Genomic DNA, 8,616 nt, shown 5'->3' with positions numbered 1-8,616 from the left:
ATTCTAATCATCCCCAAACCCATACATCATTCTTGTAATTCTTTAGAAAAAAGTTTCTTTTACCAGGTCTACCTTCCGCACCTCCTCCTCTTTCTCTATTTTCTTCCTCAAAGGTGGGGTTTTCTTCCCTATCTTCTCAAGGGCATTTTTATTCTTCAAGTATGTCCTTGATGTCCTGCCAGTGCTATTTCAGACTTGAACTCAGTTGGATGGCTGGAATACCAGGTTTGGAACAGAGCTGGGTGCAGTGCCAAGGTCTCCCCAAGTCATTACTCAATGACTGGAGCTGGTGTCATGACAGCAGCAGGAGAATCCCACCCTAAAGGGAAATCTCCATCACTGCTTCCATGGTTAGACTTGGATGGGTGGTGGGGCTACATGATTGCTGATGTCAGTCTTGGAGGATGGAGGGAGAATAGTGACTTTGCTTCTAGGTGAGGTTGGGAGTAAACTTAGGCCTCCAATCCCTGTAGTCCTGGGAAATGTCATCTTTTGGTCATAAAGTTCCCATTATTTAACTTGATGATCTGTCCTTCCTTGAAGCCCAGATTCCACTTGGGATGAGCAGCCATTTCCTGAGATTCTTAGGGTATCTCAGATACCTGCTTTACCCACCTGAAGTGATTTTTGCAAAGGGATATTAAAGTCAAAGACATCACCCTGATCTATGAAGCAAATGCCAATGAAAGCACTATGTACAGTGTCATCCTGGAGCTAGATTGCAAAATAGAACCTGGAATCTGTCACTGTCTCCTCAGCCAGGATATTGTTCTACTGGTGCCTAAGCAAAGAGTTCCCCTGATATTTTATACTCGAGTTGATATAGGCAGTCTTTCCTTTTAAAGTGAACAGTCTAAGCAGACTGACCTGAATTCCAGCCTGTAGCCACCATTGGAGGCCTGGGGCAGAATCTGATAGACATTGACATCCAGCTTCATGCGCAGGACAAGGCTTGTACTTTGGGCCACTGTCTTGGCCCTGCTCTCCATGCCTATTGTTTCCTTTAATCCCTAGATTCTTTTTTGCTAGCTTTTTCCTTATAATTTATTTGTTGAAGGAACAATTTCTCTGAGTCTGTTTTTTTTAATGCATCCTCATGGTGTTAATAGGTTCCTCTACCTTTCATATTTCCTATAAATTATTAGTTAGATTTAGAGCAGTGATTCTCCAAGTATGGTCCACTGACCAACAACATTACCATCACCTGGAGACTTGTAGGAGATGCTAAATCCTACCCACCCAGAGAGGCTGGCTGTCAAGGTCACCATCTTGGTGAGGCCTAGCATCCCATTTTTGTGAAGTCACCCATTGAAGTAGAAAGGTCAAAACAACTGGAGTGGGAAGGGGTGAAAGGGGTGGGCAAGGTAGTGGCTGGTCTACCACTAGGTAGGTATTTCTAGGCTTTTTTTTCTAACAATGGCAATTTTGATTTTTTTTTTTTTGCATAATGTCAGCAAATGGAATGGAATGCTGGGCTTATGGTTAAACAGTTAATTTAGCTGATTTAACATACTTTGAAAACTATATGATTACTGGTTCAATGTTCCCTGTATTTCTTGGAGAAATGAGGGGACAAGTATTCACTCTTCCTCAATGCTTATGCCATCAAATCTTCACACTTTCTAGAAGACAAGGTAGCTCAGATATGGCAGACCCTCCTCTGGAGTTTTAGGTCACCTTTGTACTTGGCAGCCAGGTGCACCTGGTTTTGAAAGATCCTTGGCTGGATCCCTCATCTGCAGCAACAGCTTGTCAATTTCCTATAGAGAGTAAAAGCCAGTCCTGTTTTGTCAGGAGCGATCCTTCTGATCTTAGTGGAAAGGGTCAGCCCAGGACTGGCCATCCTGGCAGGCAATCAGTACCTACTTAAACAGTTGAGGAAGGACCAATAGGTGGAACTGCACTTTCAGGAACTCAACCTGCCTACTAAGTTGTGAAGTCAAACTTTGTTTTCCAAAGCCCCAGTGAACAGTATCTAAGAAAAATTACTTTAAACCCATCTTGATACTCCTTTGTAAAAAAACACAAAAACAAAGGATAAGCTGTATGCATTAAACACTCATAGACTTGAACCCCAAAGGAGAATGGATTTTACTGTACATAAATATTATTTTATTTTATTATTTCTAACATATGCTATTTTATTTATTTACTTATTATTGAAGTGCTATTTTATTTATTTACTTATTATTGAAGTATAGTCCATTTACAATATTAGTTTCAAGTGTACAACATGATTCAATACTTTTATAGATTATACTCCATTTAACGTGTATACATTTTTAAAAGTTAATTTATTATTATTATTTTTAAAATCTATTTTATGTATTTTATTTTTGACTGTGTTGGGTCTTCGTTACTGCGCGCGGGCTTTCTCTAGTTGGGGCGATTGGGGGCTACTCTTTGTTGTGGTGTGTGGGCTTCTCATTGAGGTGGCTTCCCTTGTTGCGGAGCATGAGCTCTAGGCACGCGGGCTTCAGTAGTTGTGGTGCACGGGCTCAGTAGTTGTGGCTCGCAGGCTCTAGAGTGCAGGCTCAGTAGTTGTGGTGCATGGGCTTAGTTGCTTTGCAACATGTGGGATCTTCCCAGACCAGGGCTCGAACCTGTGTCCCCTGCATTGGCAGGCAGATTCTTAACCACTGTGCCACCAGGGAAGCCCTAAAGTTAATTTAAAAAGAAAAGGAGCACTTAGGTTAACAGAATGATAAAGCATGACCACAGCTTGTTAAACAGAATTTTCCTACATATTAATACAATGATGTTGGAAATTCAGTTTTCAGTGGAAAAATATCCTAACTTTCTATTTTGGAAGTAGGTAGTTGGGCTCCTGTTTTAAATGAAGATACGTCTGAAAAAGAAACATGCCCACTGACCTAGGGTCAGTGGGGGAACAGAGTGAAGAAGGTTGCAGAGACTGGAACATACTTATGCATTCTACTCTTCTCTTTTTTTTTTTTTGCGGTGTGCGGGCCTCTCACTGTTGTGGCCTCTCCCGTTGCGGAGCACAGGCTCTGGACACGCAGGCTCAGTGGCCATGGCTCACGGGCCTAGCCGCTCCGTGGCATGTGGGATCTTCCCAGACCGGGGCACGAACCCGTGTCCCCTGCATTGGCAGGTGGACTCTCAACCACTGTGCCACCAGGGAAGCCTGCATTCTACTCTTGATAGACATTTGGGTTGCTTCCATGTTTGAGCACCTAAAAACAATGCTATGTAAACATCCTTGTTCATGTGCCCTGGTACACACATACTCAAGTGAAATTGCTTGGTCATTCAGTATGTGTATTTTCATCTTTATTAAACATTGCCACATTGTTTTTGCAGAGTGGCTGTATTGGTTTACACCCTCACCAGCAGGGTGAGTTCCCTTGGTTGGATTCAAGTGCACCCCCTTTGGGAGTGGGGGGAGATAAGTCTTGGAAAAAATGAGGAAGCCAGGCAGGGGAGGGCCTTGGGTGCCAATCCAAGGAGTTCAGACTTTATTTGACTCTCCTGTGAAGCCAGTATTGATTTTGGAACAGGGAACAAAATGCAAAAATGAGGTTTTAGGAAGGTGAGTCTTCACAGCTCTCAACTGGTTTGTGTTTCGGGGGAGAGGGGTGATGGTGGTGGAGTTGGCTTAGGCCAGCAGCAGGATGCAAGCTCACAGGAGAGAGGAGAAAATTTGTGGGGAGAAGATAAAAGAGGGGAACTGAGCAAATGCCAGGGGGCAGAGACCCAGAGTGTCCCAGATCTACCAACTTTGTCTTTAATCTAATTAGACTATGGCACACTGCTACAACGCCTCTGGAAAACACTGTGGTGTGATTTAGCAAAGATGAAGATGCACATACCCAATGACCAAGAAGTCCCCCAAATTTACCAAAACAAACAGGCAAACAAAATCACCCCAAAAGAAGGGATTTCAAGAAGGAAAGAATTGCCAACAATGTCAAATGTACAGAGAGATCCATCAAGAAAAGACCTGAAAAGCATCCATAGACTTTTGCAATTAGGAGTCTGATGATGAGCTTTGCTAGAGAAATGTTTGTGGCACCATGGGGACAGCGGTCAGAACACAGTGGCTTGAGAGGAGAGTAGGTAGTAGCAAAAGGAGACCGAGTATAGAATATGCTATCAGGATGGTTAGATGAGCACAGACTCAGCACACAAAAACATTTAGTATGTGAGAAAGGTAGTATTTTGAACCAGTGGGTACAGGATACAAAGTTTGACAAATGGTGATGTAACACTTGGGAAAAATAATAAAGTTAAATCCTTATCTTATAGCATATACCAAATTAAAGTCCAGAAAACAACAAAACCAGAAAAGAACTAGAAGAAAATATAGGTGTACATAAACTTGGGGATAGTTAAAGCATTTCTGAGATTGACAACAAACCTAGAAACCTTAAAGAAAAATATGGATAAATTTGACTTCCTTAAAATTCACACACACACACACACACACACACACACACACACACACACACGAACTAAACACTTCTGTAAGGAAAAGAAGAAAAAGACCATAAACAAGAATGAATGACAAATGACAAAAAAAAATATTTACAATATGTGGAAAAGAATTCCTATAAATAAATGAGGAAAAGGAAATACACCAATATAAACATGGATATGAATGTCAATTCACAAAAAAATGCAGTTGCGTTAGGGCTGGACAGAGGCACAGGCAGTGCTCCAGCCAACTCTCAGTGGACACTGGACACGAGGAGGAAAGCACTTTGCTGCCAGGGCTGTTCTCTTCCTATGTCCTCCATCAGGAAGGATCCTCAGCCTGCAAACCTGTTCCCTTTGTGCATCCTGGAGGGAAAGCTACCTATCCTGTATGTTCCTGTTCCCTCCCCAATCCAGGATAAAGCTCACCCTCAAATACCTCTATGAAGTCAAAAACAAAAAAATTAGAAGCTAAAATAATCTGAAGTAAATGTCCAAATGGTTTAGACAAATCCTGGGTGCGTAGAAGCCAAAGGGTTTCACTTGAATGCTTGGCAGTAATGTCCCCGTTGGTCTTCCCACCTGTGCTGCAGTCTACTCTGATTCCAATTACTCCATTCTTGTACAAAGTCCCATTCCACATTCCTTTGAGTTAGACACATGTGCTGATGTTTATTCCTCTCTCTAGAATGGCGCAGCCTATCTTACAGGCCCAAACCTTTTTCTCCCCAAATTTGCCCTGTGCCAGGGAAACCACGTCCATGTTCCCAGGATATACTGTGTTCTTCCACCTCTCAGTTCTTCATTTATGTGGCTCCTTCCCTCTGCCTCACATGCTCTTAGAAGGCAAGAAATGACCATTTGTGGAACGAATTAATTCTCCAAACACATGTAGTTTCTCTTTTACTGAATGCCTTCCTCCCTTTGTGCTTCTTTAGGGACCTCACACTCTTCTGCTTGTGAATTTGTCTAATCTCTGGCCTTCTGGAAACTCCCGGAGGCAAAAGTTTGTATGTCTTCTGGCCTAGGCTGTCCTGGTCTGCCTGAGCCTGAGGGGTTTCCTTGGTCACTGGACTTTTCAGAGCTTAAACCAGGAAAGTCTCAGGCAAACTGGGGTGAGTTGGTCATCGTAGTCTTGCTAGTCTTTCATTTCTTGGATTGTGAAGAGAGCTAGGATGTACAGTTAATGCGATGGCTCAGCCATGGCCTCCAGAACATTTTCCACTGTCTCCTGCAGGCAGGACTAGGTCCAAGAGTGTGGCTTTTCCATTGAGGGAAAACTCCACATGATCTAGGAATAAAGTAAGACTTTAAACCAGGAGATAAATTTCCTACGTGAAAGGGAAGTAAACCCTGAAATATAGGTCTGAAGACACAGAAAATCCACAGAAGGGCCTGTGGAATAAGAGGAGTGGAGTTCATTTTTCAATGGAGCTTCCAGCCCCTCCTCTTCCTCCTATTTCTATGAGTCCATAGGCAAGTACTGTATTCTCTGAACCTGAGTTTCTATGTCTACAAGGTTGGGGATGAAAATGCTGTCCTGGCAGAACCAGTGAGGAAGTTAAATAAGGGAAGGTATGTGTAGTACCAAGCCCAGTGCTTGGTTCCTGGAGATGCCAAAACTGCCAGAGACTTCCCAGCATGCTTCCTGCCCCTTCCCTGGCCTCCCACTCCCACTTGCTTCTTTTCTTTTCACTTCCCATTCACTGTCTCTCCTTTCTCTCCTCTCTCCAAACTTCCTATTTTCCACTTATTGCTCCCTCATCTTATGTTTCCTACTTACGAAGAAGGAAGTAATAAAATGAGGGCAAAAATCAACATAAAACCTAGAAAAATCAGAAAGTATGCAACATTTTTCTTGCAGGGTTTGGTTTGTTCTTTGGTTTTCCTTTTGTGAATCCTTCTCTGAAAAGTCAGGAATTTGGGTTTGCAGAGCTGGAGTGGCAGGGGATGTGGAACATTCTCCTTAATCTCAGGCTTATGGAGAGAAGAGGCAAAAGGTCTGGCATCCTTCCTGAGGATTGCCTATTTTAAGAAGCTGCTTCTCCCTGAGTAAATGCCTCGGCTGGCCCTGTTGTGCTTGGACAAGCTAAACCAGCAAATAATAAGCCTCCCTAGGACATGCTGATTAGATAAGCCAATGAGAATCATGGAAGACACTGACAGTAGATTAAAAAACATAAAATGAATGTTACTTTTACAGTGTCTATGAATAGACAAAGACCTTTTGATTCTAAAATAGATGGTTGGTGAAGCAATAGCGGAGGGGCTATCTTAATAGCAAAGGTAGAAAAAGGAGTGGTAGGTGGGTTCCAAATGCAAGGCCCACCTTAAAGAGATTGGATTCAAGGGCCCAGGAGCAACAGGCCGCTGCACTGGGGGTGAGTAGAGTGAATTTTAAATATATGGAGTTACAGCTTGGTTGTAGGTTTTGGTTTGGGGATGTGAGTGAAAGAACTGAGTAGTATAGGCAGGAATCCCCAGCCCACCGAGGGTCACGTGAGAACATTATTGCTTTTTGCTAAAAGTCTGTGCAAGACTTAGAGAGCAAAGATAGGAGACAATCTAATTGTTTAAATTAATCTATAACTATTCCAGCACGGTAAAGGACAAGTAAGAGAATGACCAGTTTGTCCTATAGTAGTGTTGCTTTTCTGTGCTCCCATCTCTGCCTTCAGAGAAGGGATCACGTATGCGTGTGTGCATCTGTGCAGTGTCAGACTTCTACAGTGAGGGGCTGAGAATAGTTATATTCTCTGCATGGAGGTCTAACTACCCCTCTTAAATCCATGCTTTTCAGCCATGGAAGTCACAGAGGTTGGTCCTGTGCCTACTTCACGCTTCTTCCAGTTCAGTAATGATTATTTATAGCATCTTTTTGGAGGCTCCTAAAAATCCAGGAAACATGGGACTTGTACAAAAATACCCACTTCAGCTAAGCTTTCAGGCCTGAGGGAGGCGCCCTTTTATGAAGGACCCGCTTCTCAGGCTCTTGAGGGAGTAAGAGGGAGGGATATGCATGAGAGGCTGGGGGAGGCAGGGAGCGAGTCCACATCTGTCTCCCTAGATGGAACAGGCTGCATAGTTCTTGTGTATCAGGACCCCTGGAGATCAGATGGCTTTCTAAAGAAAGTGTCACCCAGCCCTTGATGAAATTCTGACTCACAAACCCAGAGCCCTTGGCTCTGTGGGCTTTTGTCCCTGAGAAAGTGTGTTTTACTGTCTCTCTAAGCAGGCATCCTGGAATTTGGAACTGAGCTGTAAGCTCATGACCTGAGGGATTACCTCAGGAGTACCCTAAAGACCCACCAACTATGATCTTTCTCCCTCTCACCCCCCAACTTATTTTGGATGGACCAGTCTAAGGAGAGACATCTTTCCCCATCAATTGCAGGCACTCAGTAAGTGGTTTGTTGCTTGACCGAATGCTTGCACACTCTCCTTTCAGTCAAGTTCATTTTCCCGGAGAGGCAGTAATCAAGTACTTAAACTTAATAATGGAGCCACTCAAACATCTCTTTTACCTCCCAACAGGGGTGGAGGCCATGCCAACAAAGGAGATAACTTCAGCATGAGTGATGTCATGACAAGAATCAGACAGTAGAGTGTGTTCTCCAATGTATCACTCCCCAAACCAGAATCAACTGGTCTTGGGTTTCCTTTTCTCAGCCTTCATTGTAGAAAAGATTGCTCCTTGAGCTACTTGAGCTATACTTCCCTATCTAAAGAATTGGGCTCTGTGCTTCTATTGATTTATTATCTCAAAAGTACATGATTGGGATGATTTTATATAACCTTGAGGACAGGAGCCCTTTAAGATTCTCTTAATAAAAAATGAATTCAGCTTGGTTTGAGGCCTAATAAGGCACTGCAATACTCACTTCTGGTATAACAGGTTGTAAACTAGGTCTGACTCACCCTCCTCTTGTGTTTTAGCCTTCCTCTCCTTAATCCAGTACAAGAACAGCCCTAACAGAGAAATAGAAAATGACCATCCACACCTCCTTCATCTCTGCCTTTTTACCTTAAGTCTGGGGAACCTGCAACATCATTTTATTTTATTTTATTTTTTTAAACATCTTTATTGGAGTATAATTGCTTTACAGTGGTGTGTTAGTTTCTGCTTTATAACAAAGTGAATCAGTTATACATATACATATGTCCCCATATCTCCTCCCT

General features: G+C 43.0%; 1 pseudogene; it reads right to left on the bottom strand.

The window, feature by feature from the left end:
- Nucleotides 1–201: 201 nt before the first annotated feature.
- LOC102979963 (adaptin ear-binding coat-associated protein 1-like) lies at nt 202–989 on the bottom strand (annotated as a pseudogene).
- Between the last annotated feature and the right edge of the window lie 7,627 nt (nt 990–8,616).

Source organism: Physeter macrocephalus, chromosome 12 (genome assembly GCF_002837175.3).
Source record: "Physeter macrocephalus isolate SW-GA chromosome 12, ASM283717v5, whole genome shotgun sequence".
Taxonomy (NCBI): Eukaryota; Metazoa; Chordata; class Mammalia; order Artiodactyla; family Physeteridae; genus Physeter; species Physeter macrocephalus.
This window is presented reverse-complemented; position numbering and strand designations above follow the sequence as displayed.